Source organism: Festucalex cinctus, chromosome 8 (genome assembly GCF_051991245.1).
Source record: "Festucalex cinctus isolate MCC-2025b chromosome 8, RoL_Fcin_1.0, whole genome shotgun sequence".
NCBI classification, from domain to species: domain Eukaryota; kingdom Metazoa; phylum Chordata; class Actinopteri; order Syngnathiformes; family Syngnathidae; genus Festucalex; species Festucalex cinctus.
This window is the reverse complement of record NC_135418.1, coordinates 24,111,272-24,132,781: the sequence shown is the minus strand read 5'-3', so window position 1 is coordinate 24,132,781 and position 21,510 is coordinate 24,111,272. Positions and strand designations below refer to the sequence as shown.

The following is a 21,510-nucleotide window of genomic DNA, read 5'->3' as shown; positions in this document are numbered from 1 at the left end:
ATTTTTATGAGGTCATTTTGTTGCCCAATTCTCCCCGTGAGATCACCACAACAAAGCAATCTGGCTACTTCTGTTCGAATGATAAAGTGGCTAACCAGCAAATTAGCCAGAACTTGCCATGGGTTTGTCACGCATGTATTCTTAAGTCTTGAGCAAACATTCCCAGGCGGTGGCGTATATCGCGAGGGTTGCCAGAACTGCGTTCAGTCAGACTATTAGGTCAAAAATTTGACGCCAGAGTCTGATTTGATGTTTTTGCTTTCTAAATCCATGCACAAAAAGTAATTTAAACTCATTTTTTGGCAATTTAGTGTCTGCTTCCAATTTGCTAAATCACTCAGATTAGTTTGTAACCGAGAATTAGCCAACATGATTACTTCATACAAAATGGTTGCATCAAACCAAAATGGCAGACTTCCTGCGTCGTTTTAGGCATAGTTTCTTGAGACGTCTTTCTGGTTCTACTCATGATAGATGTGTGGGCAGAATTAGATAATCAAAACAAACTAAAAAGCCTTTTTTTTTTTATTCGTAGTTTGCTTCATTTAAATACACTCACTGCTAACTCGGCTACCATGTCAGTGAGATATCTTTTATGCAGGTCTTATTCATGTCTTTTTCCCCTTCGGATTCCACCATTCTTTCCCTTTTGTCGGGGGTCTACATGTAATAATATAAAATCCACATCACATTTCTTGATCTCATCTATTTGGAAAAAAAATGTCAACACTTCTAGTTTAAAAAAAAAAAAAAAAAAAAAAAAAAAAATGTCCACCCAATTTCATGTTCAAACTGGCATATCGTTGAAGAATTTTTGAACTTTCCAGAAGTTCAATTCGTCCATCCATCCATTTTCTTAGACGCTTCTCCTCACAAGGGTCGCGGGGGGTGCTGGAGCCTATCCCAGATGGCTTCGGGCAGTAGGCGGGGTACATCCTGAACTGGTTGCCAGCCAATCACAGGTCACACAGAGACGAACACGCATCCACACTCACAAGCGCACCTCGGGACAATTCGGAGCACCAATTAACCTGCCTGCATGTCTTTGGAATGTGGGAGGAGACCGGAGTACCCGGAGAAGACCCACGCAGGCACGGGGAGAACATGCAAACCCCATCCAGGAAGGTCCGAGCCTGGACTCGAACCCGAGTTCTCAGTATTGGGAAGCGGGCGTGCTAACCACTCCGCCAAAGTGCCGCCCAGTTCGCAGTTCGATTCAAATATGGAATATTAGGTCATATCCACCGCCCAGCCCAAGCCCAGCCCCTTTTTGCTGGTCCGCAAAAAATCAAATACTGCCATGAACTGGTTGTTGGTGTAAGAAAAGTTTGGAGGACAGTGGTCGAGGTCGAGGATATCTGCTTCTAATTTGGCCAATTCCCAAATGGCAACGTTCAGTTCAGTTTCAGGCAGTGGTCCTTGAGGCTTTTTATTTTATTATTTTTTTGGGGGGCATCATGTTATGACTGACATGTCGCCCAATTTTATGTTGATCAGTGAAACTGATGTCAGGCTATGATTAGAAAAAAAACTTTTCTGTAACTTTTCAGTCATGTTGAGGCCCTAAAAACCAATCGTCCAATCATCTCCCTGCACTGTTGCAGAGCTCCCTGGTGTTAAGCAAAAAAAACAGCATCGGCCTTGTCAAGCCGATAGGAAATGTCGAGTTGCGTGTTTCGTGAGACCTTGTGCACTCTCTCCGCCGACGTCTGTTTCCAATTGAGCCTCGCTGTCTGAACCCCCCCCCCCCCCCCTCCCCTCCCCAACTCCCCGTCGATGACTGCAGACAGTGTGGCAACTCCAAGCGAGGAGCGAGCGAGCAGTTTAAAAAGTGTGGGGTGGGTGCTGGGTTGAGAGGGGGGGGGGGGGGGGGCGGTGAGAGAAACGAGTCGAAAGGGATTCGCTGTCAGGGAGAATGTGAGGCTAATTGAAGCCAGTTCTCGCACAGCTGCTTCTTGTTGCCGCGCGGCGCTCCGACGGAGGATGGGATCCAGATGTGCTCCCGCGCCGAGGTATCGCCCGCCAATAACAACCCTCACAAATACCAGCCTGGCTTACAGGAGTCAAGGGCTATTTAGGGTGCCCTGACAAAACATAACTGCTTTTCTCGCAGAACATAACCCGACCCCCCCTTCTTTTGAGCTTGATTGCGGGGTCCACCGGTTCTGCATGGCATGCTGGGAACAAGTGGCATCAACATCGACTTGATACATGAGAAAGTTCTTAAAGGGAAGTCAAACCAACAAAACTTTTTTTTTTTTTTTTTTTTTTTTTTTTACAGTAATATGTTCTATGCAGCCCCACTAGTCTAAATATGTTATTCTGGTCAATATTTTGTTAGTGGAATATGAATTAAGCAGCAAATTCCATCCGTTTTTATCCATCTCAGGGGGCAGCCATTTTCTACTTGCTGTTGACTGAAGATGACATCACAGTTGCTCATGTCTCAGGTAACAACCAATCACAGCGCGGCATCAGGAAACAGGTGAGTTGTGGGTGGTAGTTGCCTGAGCCCTGAGCAACTGTGACGTCATCTTCAGTCGACAGAAAGTGGCAAAATGGCCGCCCCTTGAGATGGATATAAATGGCTGGATTTTGCTCAATAACTCATCTTCCAAAAATGTAATATTCATCAGAAATATTTAGACTAGTGAGGTCGCCTATAACATATTCTTGTCAAGAAATGTTTAATTAGGGTTGCCTTCCTCTTTAAAAAAATAAATTAAAAAGAATTAGAAAATGTTTTCATAATTCTAATTTAATAATTGTAAACATACATTTAAAAGAATTTGAATTGTCTTAAAGTGCAATAAGTTAGGCTTCATAAATGTAGGAAAATACTTTTAAATTCATGTGATCACTAAATTTCAAGAATACAGTAAGATACAAAAGAAAATCAATTTTCTTATGAATTTAAAAGAAAAAAAACTATTAAAATAATCGACTCATGGTCGACTCAAAATCGATTTGATATCTATCATTGGATTTTTTATTTATTTATTTATTTTTAACCCCAGCACTACTAATTAGTACTATATTCCATACACGCTGGTATTTTTGCCATAGAAACAGAAAATAAAATGAAAATGCCACAGAAAATATCGTTATATATCACCAAAACCTGACATTTGAACAGGGATGTGTAGACTTTTTACATCCACTTTGTATTTCTTTTAACCCCCTTTGTAAATAGTTTTATTATTAATTGTGTAATTGTGGGAGCAGAAATAAATGCATGTTAAATAATGTATAAAATGTTTTTTCTTGGCGATTTGTGCCTTTTTTTCTTTTTTTTTTTTTTTTTTAACTTGAGCACCTGCCCCCCAAAATGTCCATGCACGTGCCAGTCTCTCACGATGATCTAGTGCACTTCTGCAAACTACAGCCACAATAATGCATACAGTATATATTGGCTGTTCTCAGAATGGAGTGTCTAGTGGATGTCAATGTTCATCTGTTCCCCATCCTCAGCATTAAAGAACTCGAGCTGGGACTTAAACCATCTGATTGAAAGGTGCACCATGATAACTTGACAGGATCATTCACTTCCAAATGTCTCAAACCCACCACGTCCCTTTCAAGCCGGTGTTTTACGGCTTCGCTGCTTGTCAAAAGTTTCCATTTATCATCTTCGATGGGAAGCGCAGGCAAGGATGAGCATGTCCAGTCGGAAAAAGTGACAAGCTGATGACCGAGATGACACGTTTGCTCATCAAGCACATGAACCACAGAGGACCTGTATTACTTCCTGGCTTGCTCACCCCACCATCACCACCCAGCCAGTCTATGAGGAGATTTATGAGTTTTGTCAAGTTCACCTCATGTCGTAGTGATTCTCTTTTCATCCCTGCTGGGATATATTGCGCTTTCGCAAAGGATGGATTTACACTGCAGACCAAATGCCCATTGAATGTCTATATTCATTTTTTTTCCCCCAAATCACATTATATTAGCCAAAAATGTCCACCCTGTCATTGTCCACCCTGTTAGCAAGCTCACGTTATTTGCATTGGGAAGTCTTAAAGGCACTTTTAAAGGCAGTTAATGATTGACACACATCTAATATAACATATTTAAACCATTTTTAATTTCAATGCTTTCTCTGTGGTTTGGACTTACAATGCGTAATCATGGGAACCCCCCAGTATGCTATGATGATCTAACATTAAATGATTAAAAAAACATCTGATTATATGTTGTTGTTGTTGTTGTTGTTTTTTTGTGGTGACAATAACAAATTTTTATTTTGTCACTTGCAGTTTGAATCCTGCCAAAGTTTGTGTGTGGCTCAGATCAGAGTTTCGCTCCGTATCTTCCTCCCACGGGTGGAATGTCTTCTGGCCGCCGTTGTTTATGAGTCTTGTCAGTTTGTGTCTCTGCTTCTTGTCCTTGCTCGGGGGGGTCCTTGTTGAGTTGTGGAGCGAGATGTCAACCGTGGGGGCTGCAACAACAGCCGAGCAGGGGGGGGTTTGCCATAGTACGCCACTGGTGACATTTGTGCAGTGTTGCAGTGTAAAACCTGAGGGAGGATGGCTCCTGTAATTTTAAAATAATCGGTTGTATTAGAGTATTATTGATTTTGAATAGTATTTTGAATAGTAGTGACCTACATTTGGAGGGTGCTGACAAACATATGTCAGGCGATAAAAAGTTTTTAATCGTAATGACTTCAGTTGTAAACTCACGATGGATTAACCACAAATCTTATATCGGTTCTAAATGTATAATAAAATGTACAATGTTTTTTTTTTCTAAGCTTCATACTCAACATAAAAGTGTGAAAAAATGTTAAAGTAATAAAAACATGGCCACATCTTTTAGTCATTGATACAGTAATTTCATAATAATTAGTCAAATTGAGTTACAATTAGGGCGGCACGGTAGTCGAGTGGTTAGCACGTCCGCTTCTCAGTTCTGAGGTCTCCGGTTCGAGTCCAGGCTCGGACCTTCCTGGGTGGAGTTTGCATGTTCTCCCCGTGCCCGCGTGGGTCTTCTCCGGGTACTCCGGTCTCCTCCCACATTCCAAAGACATGCATGGCAGGTTAATTGGGCGCTCCGAATTGTCCCTAGGTGTGCGTGTGAGTGTGGATGGTTGTTCGTCTCTGTGTGCCCTGCGATTGGTTGGCAACCAGTCCAGGGTGTCCCCCGCCTACTGCCCAGAGCCAGCTGAGATAGGCGCCAGCAGCCCCCGCGACCCTTGTGAGGAATAAGCGGTCTAGAAAATGGATGGATGGATGGAGTTACAATTAAGAGTGTAATATTGATTTGTGTTGAGGTCATTTTTTTCTGCCACTAGATGGCATAATTGCATTTGTAAGACATTGGTGTTAGCTCAGTGCATTTTTCTTTTCATATTAAGAGTTATCTCATCTTTAACATGAAGTAACTTGTGAAATTCTACACATTTTTAAAATTGTAAAATACACCTTGACTCTTGTCTCCACAAATATATGCATTATCATTCTATTTATTACTGCTAAATTTTGACTTGGACATGTCTGCTGCGTTGCGACTGGAATTCCCCCAGTACAGGCTTTCCGAGTAAGGGTCATTAATCACACATTAAAAAAATTAGTGCCGTAAAAAGGAGCTTTAAATTAACTTAAAATTAATGCACTAAATTTTATATATATATATATATATATATATATATATAATTAAAAGAATATTGTTTTTATTTATTTTGTAACGCATTCATTGCCATTGACGGAAAAAGACGTCAAATTTTGTCAACACATTTTTCACCGGACTAAAACTAGACTAGACTAGACTAGACTAAAACCCTCTAATTTTATTTATTTATTTATTGGTTTATTGGTTTGTGACCACTAAACTAGAGGGCATTAGGTAATATCAACATTTCGTCCAATTATTAATTAACTGATTTCGTCCAATTATAGTCATGACAACGATGTCAGACTACGGAGGAGCTTATACAGTATTCGCACTTCCGAGACCGTTAACAGGCAAAACGTGTCAATATTTTATTAGCAAAGCCTTACATTGCAGCGTTCCAGCAAATTGCCATCCATAGTCCCGCCACTCGGGATATTATGGGTTCTTGCGGGGGGAGGAAAAACAGTTGCAAGTCAAACTATAAATACTCCTCTTGCATACAAAGCGGATTGTATTGCAAGTGTGACAAGTCCAAACATCCCCGAGGCTCAACCTTGGGAAATACCAACACCTTCCTGCGTGTGTCTGTCTGTGAGGCTTATCTTCCCCCCGGGTTTAATTGAGCCCTTCACAATCCCCGCTCAAACTTACACAAGCGCACACAAACAAGAGTGACGGCGCCAAGCCCCAAGGCTCTATCTGCTGCCAGGCCAGGTGTTCCCCTGTTCGTTGCCAGATGAGCCACCTGCACATCACAGGTGCGACGGCCGCTGGGGAAGTGAACAACACAGCTGCCGCAGTGGCCTCGGAGACAGGAAAAAAAAAAAAAAACACACACAAGATGGAAAGTTTATACGGAATGGTAGTGGGAAGTATAGGATAACGCGGTGTTGTCAACGCCTGACTTTCTTCTCTTGGCAAATAACAAAGTATGCGTTGTGGCTAGAGTGTTATGACTTTCGACGCTGCTTGTAAGTACATTTATTACTGATACTTAGGGAGAGGTGATATTTTTTTGGCTTGGGTTTCCTCTTCTTTAAGAAGAATATAATTTCCACGCAGAGTAACAAAACAGATGGAAGCTTGTTTTGTTTTTTCCTATAAAATGAGCTGAGAAAAACTGGCAGTTACTCCAGGATTGGATTCCTTATCATTTTTGTCCAATATGCTCCAAACATTGTGCGATTGGCTGGCGACCAGTCCAGGCTGTACCCCGCTTCTCTAGCCAAAAATCAGTAAGGAGAGGTTGAGACTGGCCCATGACTCTAATGAAGACAACTGCTTTACAAAGTAGACGGATGGCTCAAAACTTTGACTTAAAAATGTTTGTGAGGGCCATGGAGTAAAGACATTTTATTTGTTTGAGTGGTCAAGTTTCAGCAGCGCGGCTGCGTCGCAGTCAAGAGATCTGGGTTTGAATCTCTGTTTAGAGTTTGGAGTTTATGTTCTGTTGTTGGATATTTTAGTCTTTGGATTATGACGTGTTTTTCGGGGAAAATACAAAGTAACTGTACTAAAGTCGCTGCTTACCAAATAGTGTGAATTTTATGTTTCCTTTTACTTAATAAATAAATAAATATATATATATATATATATATATATATATATATATATATATATATATATATATATATATATATTTATATATATATATATATATATATATATATATATTTATATATATATATATATATATATATATATTTTTTTTAATTTATTTATTTATTTATTTATTTATTTATTTATTTTATTTTATTTTTTTCTGAACGTTTAATTCATTTTAGAATTTACTGCTTGCAGTTTCCTCAATTTCATTGTAAAGTCCATATAATCTGTTTGCGTGTACACAAAAGAATTTTTTTTTAAATATATATTATTTTTATTGTACCCAATGTGTGAAGTGAACCATGACCTTAAAACCAGGATACGTACCGAGCCATAACTTACGGCCGCCAAATGCCGACATAAACAAACTTACATAAAATTACAGTTCCAACTTCCCAAAGCAGGCACACCTCCAGCACGAGGCGAGGTGAGTGGATTTACTCACTGTATGTGTTATGACTGCGTGTGGGCCCCGGCCAAGCGAGTCTCCCTCCCCAAACATGGACTTGTTTAAAGAAGCGTCCGTGTTTACGTGCCAACGCGGCCATGACGCCAGCGGCACGCAGCACGTTTCTGCTCTCCTTTCCACCCCAATTACCCAAAACCGCTGCGCTCACAGCTTTCAAAAAATGCCGAGAGCATCCACATGGATGTCCACAGCAGTGCTTGCGGTTAGGGTGAGGGAGATTATTTAAAGCAGGGGTTGACGTTCCTTTTACTGGGGATTTTTTTTATTTTTATTTTTTTTTTATAAGGACTCTCTCATAAACCTAACACTTTTATATTTGAATATTTTAGCCTAAATTTAAATTACTGGTTTATGTAAAGGAATTAAATGGAATTTAATTACATTTAATGAAGAGAGAGAAAAAAAAAAACGTGCCGATGGAGTTTCCCATTGTATCTTAGCATTAAAGTAGCGGGAAATAAGAAGCAAATAAGAAGCAAAGTGCTTGCTTCAATCTATTTATTGGGGAATTAGAGTTGAGGTGTACTGTACAACTGACATAAAACAAAAAACAGTTTAATATTGTATATTTAAAGGTGCAGTCTTCCGTTTTTCACTCAGGAAAATGCACTATATAAATACAGGATGTATACCCATGAACTCGACACTTCTGGGCTTCTGTTAATGTGTGGTGGTGATTTTTTCCCCCTTTTTTCCTGTATTTTGCCATTTTGTGTTTGTTTTGTCAACAGCGGGACGTTTCTGTGGACAGACAATTGTTTACCCCTCCAGCCAATCGCAGAGCGGGAGGTGGAGGGGGGGGGGGCGGGCGTGTCAGTCATTGTCGGCAGATTGAGAAGGAGTTCATGGGTATACATCCTGTATTTATATCGTGCATTTTCCTGAGTGAAAACCGAAGACCCCGCCTTTAAACACCAAAATGTTCAAAGAAACCAAATCGTTTTAACGAGACTCTGCTAGCTCAATGCTAAACTAGACGGCCTAGCACAAATTAGCATATGTGCTAAGGTGGCTGCTAATTTAGCACACAAACAGCATACAACGGACAGAAATGCATTTATTCTCTTTGCGCTCTGCTCTGTGTTGAGGACCTTCTTTACGTCCTCTTCTTTCTCCTAATTACACTGCATATCTTCCAGTAGAGCTCAGTGCTGCCCAGCTTGATGTGGCACAAAGTGGTACTACAGCAAAGCCAACTTAAAATTTGAACTACTAAGTAAATGATCTCTTAAAAATCAATGAAAGCGATGAGGTTCACAGTTTCTTCGTTTTATTACCAGTCCAATATGTAGGTATAGGTACATATTTATTTATTGCAAATTATTTTGCGGACCCCCAAGCTCTGGCTCGTGGATCCCATTTTGAGAACCATGTGTTTAAAGGGAGTTTTGGGGGGTGGTCTTTGGCGTCTGGGTAGACACTTGGCATCTCCGTTCGGAAACTTTCAGGGAAGTTGCAGCCAAGGGAGCGTGTGACCCCCTGCGCTCATAAAATAAATTAGAAGACACATGCAGCCACTCTCTCGCTCACACTTTCACACTCACTTCCACCCGCCGCTCAAACAAGCCCCCGCGCCACCCTGCCCAAAAATACCCGCACCTCTCGTATTAACCCATCTCTGTCATTTACGCACGGGCACGTTGCGGGCACCCCCCACCCCCGCCTCTCTGTGCGAGTGTAACAGGAGATCTGAGGGTTTTCCGTGGGTGAGTAGGTGGGTCAGGCCTTACTTAAACTAATGGCTCCCAGCAGTGTTGAATAGCCAGACACGCTGGAGCCGAGGCCTGAGGTTTTGGAATGCCACTGCCGGCTCAATGCCTGCCTTTCATCGGCACCGAGTCGGAGGAGGAAAAAGCGAGGGAGTGCATGAGAGAGCGAAAGAGAGAAAAAGGGGGGAGGAGGTTACCCATTTGTTATGGGTGATATGAAGCTGGCTGCAAAGGAGGGGACAATGGACTCGGGGGGGTGACGAGAGACAGAGCGGGAGAGGGGTGATAGGGCTAGTCGGATGTCAGGCGGGGGGGTAAAACACCAGTCGGCTGGGAACCCCCAGTGATCAGCCCCTCATTTGTTTTTAGTGCCTTTAGGGTGGGCGGCGAACGAGCGTCCAGGGAATTTCGAAAGAAACGGAGGCTGTCGTCAAACTATTCGTTTGTCCATCGACTCATTTCTTAAGGCACTTGTGCTCATTTGAGTTATGAGTGACCTTTTGGTGAGAGAAGTGGGCTCCATCCTGGACTGGTAGCAGGTATAATTTCCCATCAATCCATTTTCTAGAGCACTCGCCCTCCTGAAGATGGCAGGTGAACTGGAGCCCACGCCAGATGAGTTTTAGCCGGGAGAAGTGGGATCCACCTTGGACATCCGTCCATCCATTTTCTATACAGCTTGTCTTATTACATCACGTGTACTTGATGTTTAAGTAGAATTGATGTTCCCCAATTAATCAGTATTGATTGAAGTGTATTGAATCAAATTAGGAAAAAAATATATATAAATTGAATCGAACTGAAGTCTTGTGAATCGAAATAGAATCGATTGAGGAAATTAGAATCGATACACAGCCGTAATGGATGGATAGATAGATAGATAGATAGATAGATAGATAGATAGATAGATAGATAGATAGATAAATAGATAGATATTGCTTTTTTTTAATCAACATTTTTTTGCCTTCCAAATTTAAAGCGCACTTGTTATGTTAATTTTTTTTACATTTATTATGAGGACGTCAAAAAATTTTTACTTGCATAATTTAGAATGGAAAGAAATGACCCCAATAGTTTGACATGAGTAAAAATTCTGAATGTCAAGTGCAAACATTTATGAAATACTTTACTTTAAAGCATGTCATTATGTTTATTGCTCAAACCCAACCTGTGCTGCCTTTAACGTAACCATCCGTCAGCTAAAGGATCATCTTGACCAAAATTAATAGTGAGATTAATCTGCATTAATACATGATTAATGCAATATTTTTTTCTGATTAATTAGTTAGTTAACACTTTAAAACTTTGAGACAGCACAAATATATATTCCGACTGCTATTGTGTTCCACGGAAACAACGCTGACTCCGAGTCCATTAGGATTTGTTTCCCAGGACAACGTCACACAATTGGCAGCGCCTATAACGATCGAATTAGCCTCAAGTTTAACCAGACCCAAGCAGCTTTGACACGTCATTAAACACCGCGGCGGGAGTTTGACTTCAGAAAAGCCACCTTGTCGGCCAGTTTGTTGCGCAAAACATGGCGAGCTAATTATATTTTCCAAACAACATCGGGACCATTGAACCCACCACAGGATCATCCTAAATGACTTTTTATTGCCATTGTTTCGTTCTTTTGGTCGAAAATATTGCCATGCCACCGCCACTGCGTAATGGGACATTAAATGGGTTGCGGCCAGTGTGGGTTTTTCTTTTTCCAAAATACAAACTTTGACTCAAATAGTCACACTTGGAAGGAGTTAGTGGTGATGCATTATTTCTTATGTGGTTATTTTGCAAAACAATGCCAACTACCATTTTATATTACTCACTCCACAAGCTGTGCTTTAACATCGAAATACAGTGGAGCCTTCAGATATAGAAACAAATAAAAATGTCATTCATGCATTCAATTAACTCATTCACTGCCTTTGACGGAAAAAGACGTCAAATGATGCAATGCATTTTTTCTGGGCTGGCAGTGAATGTGTTAAAGCCTTCCCCCCAAAAAACAAGAAACAATGTTGTAATGTGTATTTTAAGAAAGATGAGTAGCATTCGATAGTGTCGTACTTCATAAAAACATACAGTAATGACACAATTAAGTAGAATTTTTGTCACACTGCACTGTTGAATGCTGCTCATTCGAGTGTGCGGATGAGTTTGGTTTCAACCATTTTTACTATGTATGAATAAATATACAGTATGTAAGAATGTATGATAATTTAATCTAAAAAAATTGTTGAGAAGGAAATCATTTTACTTACGTCACAAACATCTGGCATACGAACAGGGGTGTGTAGACTTTTTCTACCCACTGTACACTTTTGAGTGACCCGGGCAGGCGTTTTTCTGCCGCAGGGCTAAGAAAAGTCGTTTGTGAATCCATCGGGCCCAGGCTGCTTACCAGAACCGCTTTGCGGTTTCTCAACTGCTCTTTAACTCAAAGTGCAGGAGGAAGAATAGATTTTAAATGAGAGCCTTTATTTCGGGGAAGCGCATTCCTTTCCCGCGTCGTTTGGGAGACGAACAGTCAAATCTGTTTTGTATTTACGCCACCTACCATTCATTTCGTCCCTTAATGATGACCAAAAAAACATCCTCTTATTTAATCTCTTCTCATTTTTCCCTTACAGTAAATGGACCTCTGGACAATTAGGGGCTTTGGAAGTGATGTGTCCCTATGAGATAAACACACTGCAGAGGAAGTAATGGATAAATATGTGAAAGATCAGACAGGGAAATCTGTGGCTCCATCAGATTAGCCAACATTGAGATAGCGGTGGGAGGGAAGCCTTGCCGGTAAGGTGGTTAAAGCGAATCAAAGGGAGCAGTAATGAAGAGGTTGGATCTGAAAAAAATCTAACAAATTGTGTCGTTTTATCAGTGGAGTCGAAACGTCCGGGAAAAAGAGGCAAGCGGGAAGGTTTCATGATCCACGTAACCACTCATTTACTGACAAACGTTGCATTTTCTTGCTTAAAATAGGACTGATCAACATTTTGCACAAGTACTTGATTGAGAATGGTCAATGACTTTGTGAATGGAAAATGTGTTTGATTTCTAAAGATTACTGTCAGTGATAATTTGAATTATTGCTTCAATGAGTAACCACAATGTATTGGAACTACTTGGAAAATAAGGGAAAGGGTAGATTCACAAATCATAAAAGTACAAAAAATATATATACTGTACTATTATATATTGTACACATACAGGGGGTTAAATTACTTCAAGTACTTAATTAACAAAATTTAATATTTTTTTATATATGATTACATATTTTTTTGTTTATTTAAAATTTTAATTTTAATTTATTTATGTTGAATTCTTCATTTATATTTTCTAGAGACTAACCATTGAACTTAATAATATTATGCACTGTATAATTACATTTTTTTTCAAGAAATTGTGCTTGCAAATAATAAAGCATACATTTTAGTTTTATTTGTATAATTATTATTTAATATTTTATTATTTTTATGCATTTTTAATGAATTCACTTGTTCATTATTTATTTTCATTTTTTTGACAATGATGAGGATGATCATGATGATTTCAATAATGATTATGTTTATTATATTGTTGTATTTTTGCGCGAACTCTACATTTGTTTTTTCACCTTTTTTTAATTTTATTTTATTTTTTATTTTTTTATTATCATTACCATTCAAATGTAGTTCTGTATCATAACGAAAACGCTCTGTTGGAAGCGTTAAGTACAACTCCAGGAAACAGTGGCTGGAATAAGGATCAAGTGTGGCACCGTAGCAGCTTTTCTTGAGCCCATAAAAATCGCTGTCATCTTTTTTTTTAAAGCCATTTGGCTGTTATTCTCCCAGTTAAATCCCATTTTTCAAATAGGGGGAAAACTACCCAAGGAAAATGCTGTCTGGAAGGAAAAGGCAAAAAGTGCAGACCTTCCTCAAGTATTCTTGTATGAGGCTAGCAGTAGATGGTCAAAATCAACATGGATTGAAAAGATTATCCTGAGTGATTATCCTGTGGTGTGGGGTGTGTTAAATGGTCGAGTTGACAATCGCCAGTGTTAAACCTGCTTCGAATTTATGATGACAAATCCTTTGGTTTGTTTTCTTGAGGTCAAGTAAAAAAAAAAAAATGCCTCTGAAAGATTATCCTGAGTGATTATCCTTTGGTATGAGGTGTTTTGAGTGATTTCCTGCCCAATTTGCTCCGAAAACTATCAGTCCGACAATTTGTTAAACCTGCTAAAACCTTTCAATGGCAAATAACTCAACACAGAGTTTGATTATTTTCCCTGCCTTGCGACAAAAGTACAAAAAAGGGGCCGATTATTGAATATTTTTTAAACATTATTTTGGGATTATTTTGTTGTTTGGTGTGTGTCGAGTAAATTTCTACCTGATCCACAGTTGGGTTGATAATTGTAAATGTTAAACCTGTTCAAAATTTACAATGACAGATCCTTTTGGATGTGATCAACATCACTTTAATGATTTTTTTTTTCTCCCTTGTGAAAAAAAATGATCCGAAATGATTATCCTGTGGTTTGGGCTGCGTTAAGAATGATTTTTCTGACCTGATGTCAAGACCAACAATCATAAATTACACATACCAATAATTTGGCTGAAGTTGAGCATTTTTTAAAAAAATCATTCTGATCAACACCCAGTTTGATTTTTCTTTTTCTCCCATTCCTTGTGATCAAAATATACAACCAACCAGTTGTCAGGTATCTGTAAAGATTATCCTGTGGTGTGTTGAGAGGGATTTTTCCTACCCGATCTTCTTGGAAAACGGTGGAGGACGAAATCGGAATTCATCGAATTCGATTAGTTTCCCTTGCAGTCCCGTGTCAAGTCATCAAAGGCCCAATCACCAGATGTCACTAAAAAGATTATCCTGAGCTATGATCGTATGATGTGGGTTGTTTTCAGAGTGATTGTTGGTCATCGAATACAGCACACAATTTAAGACCAGTGAGAACACACACGTTGATTTCCTCGTCATGTGTGGGGTCTCCCAATTTGGGTTAAAATGTTCAAAATCAGCGTGTGTGTACTCTGTTTAAACCATAAAATCAAGTTGTTTTGGTTGCATTTACAAGCAGTCCTCGTGGTGAGTCACAGAGTGTTCTGCAGGAACATCAGGATCGCATTTAGCCAGAATCGCTTACTAATATGTTTACTGTCTCAAATTCAGCATTTTTAATCTTCAGCTCTTTTCCTTTTTTTTTTTTTTTTTTTTTTTTTTCTGTATCGCTGATTTCGATGCTTGAACAAAAAGTGCAGCCAAAAACCCGACGGACACGACGCGTGTTTTCTCTCTCGGCGTCTGGCCGGGCCGCTGATGAGGCCCGCGAGGGAATTTTTTTATGAGTCGTTATATTGCATTCCTCGGCTGTTGATGAAATTACAAACCACTAATGTAGATGTCAATGCAGGAGCACGGGAGCATGGGAATAAAAACGCAAATTACGTTTTAAGAGAGGCCTTTGAAAAGAGTCCAGTAGTGAGCAAAGATGTTATTTTCATCCAGTGTGACAGCGGTGATTGCAGTGCATACAGAAGCTAATCGGGTTTATTATCCATCCAGCCTATCCTCGGATGACTTTTGGAGAAAGTCACAAGATTAGCAAGGGGCCGCTTGCCGCTCAATCACAGGGCACATCCCTCCATTTGCCGTACAACTTGTCCTCGTTAGGGTCCAAGCTGATGTTTGACAAATGTTTGACAGCATCTGCCCTAGATTTATTTATATATTAGGAATGTGCTCTGCCATTTTTTTTTTTTCAAACCGATACCAGCGTGAGTATTCATTCTTGAGTACGCATCAATTCTGATACCAAGTACTGATACCACTAGTACTTATAATACATAATAGGGGTGTTAAAAAAAAAAAAAATCGATTCGGCGATATATCGCGATACTACATCGCACGATTCTCGAATCGATTCAATTAAAAAAAATCGATTTTTTTTTTTTTTTTTTTTTAAGAGCTCAGAATTGTTCATTCGGTAGTCTTACCGATTCAACGTCTTATCATCATTGCCTTTTTTTTGTTTGTTTTTGTGTGTGTGTGTGTGTGTGAATCTATTTTTAAACTTCCATTTTTAATGGAAAAATATTCAACAAAACGTCTGACTTCGGGTTAGGATTCACACCTTGAGCATGGAAGAATGTTATATGAACGGAACATTAAGCCTTAATATTTTATTTTAATGCTGTTCAAACATGAAACAGATTACAACCTCTATAAGACTGAAATTTCAGATAAATAAATAATACATTTTCATATAAATCTTACACTCTACAAGCTTACTGATTAGTATTTTCTAAATTTGAATGAAAAAAAATCGCAACAATCGAGTTATAAATTCGTATCGGGATTAATCGGTATCGAATCGAATCGTGACCTGTGAATCGTGATACGAATCGAATCGTCAGGTACTAGGCAATTCACACCCCTAATACATAACATTTCAATTAACTTCTGATGCACATGATGAGTCACGGATGTATCAGATGGCTGCAATGTAGCCCCACTTACAGTAAGAAAGACTTATTTGTTGTCAGATCACCCATCAGCTTGTTGCTCCGCCAACGTTACTTCAAATAGAAGAGATGAAAATTAACCCACAATCGACTGAAGCTGAACAACAAAGAATCACTATGAAATGAAGACAAAAAGACTATTGGAAGTAAATTTATACACTTTCAAGTCACTTTTAAACGCAGGTCAGTGCTTTTGGGCCACTCGCATCCTGACTTTGCTTGACTTGCTTAGCATTTTAAGCCATCATGGATCAACCATCCCCTCCACTACAGTAACTTTCGAACGCGTCAGATGGAAGGCCTTCCTGACTGGCGCATCACTGACCCCCACTCGCGTCCCTCCCGCCTCCCTCATCCTCCCCCCCCCCCTGCTCGCCGCCACCTGGCGCTGCCTCTGAGCCTGCTGGCTGACCAGATGCACCCTGAATGGAGGAGAGGAGGCAAGGCCAGGTTATTACGGATGATTATTCACACAAATTCTGTTTTTTTTGTGTGTGTGCTGTGTGTGCGCGCCATACAGTACTTGCAAGGTTGACGGGAACGCCACATTGTTACACCACACAGGAAGTGGAGTGTGTCTGTGGGAATGTGGATCGCCAGCAGTGTCTGTTCTTGTTTATCGCTGATTGGGTTTAGGTCAGGGCTTGCCTTGAACCCCTTTTGAAGTGACTTTTGTGAAGTGGGGAGTTCTTCCTCAAACCAATTCCTCAAAGTTGGACATGTGGCGGACGAGTAGAGCACTTCTTTAATAAAAAGATGGAAATCAAAACTTTTTTTTTTAATCTGTTTCATCGATTAATGGACAAAATAATCGTTAGATTACTCAATTATTTTTTGTTATACGCTGAGGTCTCCACTTTTTGGTTGTCTCGGATCAAATTTGTGGAGAAGTACAATCTGTTATGTTTTAGGTGTGGAGGACTCAGGTGCGGGAAAGCAGGGCGTGGAGGCAGAGGTGTAGTCAAATAAAGGGATTGAATTAAACAAAAACAATGAGGTAAACAAGCTACTGTTGACAAACAAAACATCCCCCCCAAAAAAACAGCAATACAAAACATGGGGGAACTTCTCTGCAAAACGGGCAGCATGACGGGAGGAAACCACAATGAATCGACACAGACAGAGGGGAAACAAGAGACTAATACACACTCACATTAATTGACACAACGAAACACAGCTGGGCAAGACACAAGTGGCAGAGGTTGCTGATTGGTCGACACATCAGGAAAGGGCAGGCCAAAACACAGGTGGGCATAATGCTTGACAAGACTTGAGAGGCACACAAGGACAACAAAAACAAAACACAGATCATGGATGAAAAAGAAACATGAGGATAAAGACAAATCCCAAACTAAACCTGAACCATGACAAAAGTAAAACAAAAAACTAACCAAAACCCAACCCAAACCATGACACAGTCAATGTATCAGGGACCCTCAATGTCCCCCCAACTGTTTTTCTGTGTTTTTTTTTTTTTGTTAGAATGTCTCATTTGCTGTGATGAGTTCCACTCAAAGTGTTATAATTTCCAGCAATCCCTTTCAAATATCACCAAACTGTAATTCACTTTTTATCCACATAGGCTACCACATGTTGCCAGTGTCACCAAAACCGATCCATATTGTACTGTAAAACTAAAGAGTGGGGGTCTCCTAAATGGCCGCCATTTATCTCCACCTGCATTGTCTCCTTGTGTGCATAAATCAGCTGGCGATTTAAGTTTAACTTGCGCGGGTGGGGGTGTTCCTCAAGTCCCCCCCTCCTACACAATAGGTTGACTGCATTAAGGGCTGAGACAAAAGGGGTATCAATGAGAGAAAAAGTGGGGAGGGGGTCTCACATTGACAGGCATGCAGATGCGCACACTTTTGTCACCCTTGGCTCGGCCTCTTGTTTAGCCTTTAGGTGCCAAAGCAATTAGTTATGTTAATTGCAGGGCCCATGTCATGAATGAAGGCACTACTGGATGCTTGCTTGGCCAGGAGCCCTACTGCGAGGAGGAGGAGGAGGAGTGGGCTTAGTGACGTCACGCCCTGTGGGAAAATGTGGGCGGGGGCTTAAGCCTCGAGAGGCAGGGTGAGAGGGAAACTCACAAGCTGCGAGCGCGCACACCGAGGAGGACGCACGTACGGTTGAGTGGACCTAAATCACTTCCAAGACTAAAAGGCTCACAAACAAGCGAGAGAGAGAGAAAAAAAAAAAAAAAAAAAAGAGCGAGAGAGGGGGACGTGAACGCAGCACAGCATTGGACGCATGTGTGTGCGCTTGTCGCTCCATCTGGGTGCCATCTGCGTCCTCACATTCGTGGGAACGCAAACACACGCGTGACACATGCGGGAGAGGCCAAACGAAGAGGATAAGAGCGAAGAAGAAGAAGCCACAAGTGCAGCTTTTTGACTTTCTGTGCAGGACTTTCGAACGCGCGGACTCTACCTAGAGAGGAGGTAGGAGCGAATGTGTTGCTTGTGTGTGTGTGCTATACTTGATGTCCCTTACGTTGCTGCCCTGCACCGTGCAGATGGCGTAGCCTCATCCTGTCCTCTTTATCCCCCCATCCTTGTCCTCCGAGCTAATGTGGAATTAATGTACAGTGAAACGCAATCTGTTGCTGCTTTTGTTCGTTGTTTGTTCAGTGGAATGAATAATCAATAATTGACTGCATGGGCTAAGCAACTTCGTAACACGCGGTCATGTAGAAGTGTCAAGTAAGTCAATTATGTAGAATTTACATTTACATCATTGATAAAACAGAAGGGAGTAAAAAAACAAACAAACTACCTTTCACCTGGGAGGCGAGTCTCATCACAGTAGCACGTAGGCAGTATTGTGACCCGTTTTGGTCTTTTTGATGCTTCTGACCAAGTTATTTCAAAATAAGATACTGCATACCAAACTCCAAAATAAGTAATCAGCACTATTGCGCAACTTGTGGCCACTCTTTACTGTTACAGGTTGTTGTTTTTGACTCTTCACATCAAACAACTAATGCTACTGTACACAAAAATAACTTGAAAAAAACATCAATTAGGTGTTTGCCTAATTTATTCACTTTGAAAAAAGACTATAGTAAAATAAACACTATTTGATCGCAGATATGTGCCTGGGAGGTGAGTCTCTTCACATAAAATACAAAAAACAAGTTACCTATTTTGCAACTTCATGACAATAAAAACACTAAAAGAAGCACTTGCTCTTTATCATCTGTTCCTGGGAGGAGAGTCTCTTCACAACACAACTCAATAATCACAACATGTTACCATGTCTTTTTCATGTAATGTTGCTCAAATTCCAAAAAATGTATGACGTTAGGGGCAAGGGAATTCTGACGTTTCATTTACTGACACGTTCCACTGTCGATCTTATGCACTCCCTGTCCACAAAACATGTCCGCAAATAAAACATCTTCATCCTCTTGAAAGAAAGCATGCAAAAAAAGCGCTTTGACGCCCCTCAGTTGTCACTTCCTCCCAAATAGCCATCACTTTTATTTTCCACGTGGCAAGCAGAGCCGAAGAAATCAGTCCAGGGGAAGAGACACGTGCGCAAATGTTGTATGGCGTCCGGGACATATGGACGCGGAGCCGGCAGGGAATCCGCTTTGCGCGTCAAGCTGTTACACAACGGCGATGTGTTTTTTCTATCGTGCCAAAGGATTTGAGGTTGTTACTTGCATGGAATAGAGGAGGTCGTGTGTGTATTGGGGGGGGGCAGATAGGGAAAACACAGAAGAGACCTGGTTAGCGTCACACCGGGCCTGTTCAGCAGGGAGATAGGAGCGACGAACTGTCGGGCGAAGCAGAGACCCCCATCTGGTCTGCTGGACAGCGTCATCAGCGCTCGCTGTGCGGAAAAGTAGGACAGGGAGAATGACTCACAGCGAACTACGTATATCGACATATTTTCAACTTAGAGGACGTTGTATGATTCCATCCTTGCAGGTTTGAGAACTTCCAGTTGAGGCACAGACCAAAAAAAAAAAAAAAAAGTCACTTAAATCGCAGCCACGTGACCCTAGAAAAAGACCAAATGATTGAAACAAGATGGATTCCTCGGGGTGTCATCGGAATTACGTTTTGACTCGGAGGGCTGTTCGACTGTGAACTAGCCAATGTATCAACAAGTAATCGATTATCAAATTAGTAATTGTTTAGAGCTGCTGTTTAACTTCGAATTTCCCAAATCCTTTGATTTCAGCCTCTCAACAGTAACTATTATCGTCCGATTTCTGCAGTCCTTCATGAGAGCAATCTGACTCTTTTTTGTTGTTGTTTTTTTTGTTTTGTTTTGTTTTGTTTTGTTTTGTTTTGTTTTGTACTAATCAAAAAAATACATTTGGGCACATCTGCGTTTACTTTGGGAAAAATGGCCAGACCAGGAACTGAATCACTTTCATCCCCTCTCATGTGATATTGCCTAATTGTCGTTTAGTTGTTGTTGTTTTTGAAATCGCTAAATCAACTATCAAATCAAATACAATAATCGGTTAATACGAATCGGGGGAAATGATTTTGTAATACACGTTGATGCAAAAATAAATAAATTCTAAAAATATTCAATGGTGAAAGCCCTACTGTGAACCTATGTGAATATAAAATCGTGTCAGTAAAAAAAAAAAAAAAATCATTTGTACCACAACGACTCTAGTTTCCATTAGACTCTAGGGATATTGTTTAAAAAAATAAATAATGCTCCCATTGTATCAAAGTGAAGACAATTTGCAATTTTGATATTTTACCAAGGAACATGATTTGCCTTTAGGGGCCACTAAAATGATGTAGCAGCAGACCGAATTTGGCCCCCAGGCCCTTTGTTTGACACCTGTGATTTAGACCAACATCCAATGTTGATAACTATAAAAAAATAAATAAAGAAACTGCCCTTTAAAACCCACGATATTTTCATGAAACCAATGCGCACTGATTCAAAATGGGAACAACTTAACATTAGGTAATTTCAAACAATCTCTCGATATCAAATCTGCCTTCACAAAGTTAAGTGCTCAGGTTTTGTTTCGAATTTTGAATTTGTTTCTAAATGACATCAGGGTAGAGTAGTGGTTGGCACTTCAAAGTTGAGAGATCCTGGGTCCAATTTCAGTGTTTGCATTGGTTTTCTTCAATCCAAAACCAACTTAGCTTCCTTAAATTTGTCTAAATTGGTCCTGCCAGTTGTTTATGTTGTTGTAGTTTTGTTTATTGTACCGCTATCATTTGTCTGTCTTGTAAGGTTCTCGGCGTCTCATCTTGTTGAAGTTTTCTCGCCACGTTCCCCGCGGCGACGGCAGACCACCGCAAACCTCCCTTATTATCAAAAGAGCCCATCTCCACATCAGCCCCCCCACCGTCCCCTTTTTTCCTGCAAACACAGGCGCATACACGCAGCATGGAGCAGCTGCTTTAGAAGTGGGGATGCAGGAAGTGCTCTATTAGTTCCAGTAGCAAGGGCTGTGATATCTGACCCCCCCGAGGACGGAGATTGGAGGGTGGGTGATGGGGGGCGGTTGGGGACGAAAACGCCCTTGTCATGTCATACTCGGCGGCAGCTTCCCAAAGATGAAGGCTTCAGACGGTGGGGT

General features: G+C 40.6%; 1 protein-coding gene across 2 annotated transcripts in view; it reads left to right on the top strand.

Annotated features, from left to right (window-relative positions):
• Positions 1–21,510, top strand: part of cbfa2t2 (CBFA2/RUNX1 partner transcriptional co-repressor 2) — a 65,250-nt gene that overhangs the window by 17,519 nt on the left and 26,221 nt on the right. The window contains exon 1 of one of the 2 annotated variants that reach the window (XM_077530617.1): positions 18,012–18,379. The exons of the other annotated variant lie outside the window; for it this stretch is intronic. The gene's annotated coding sequence lies outside the window, so the exon portion shown is untranslated. Of the gene's footprint in view, positions 1–18,011; positions 18,380–21,510 lie in introns of those variants that run through there. 2 annotated transcript variants of the gene reach the window in all.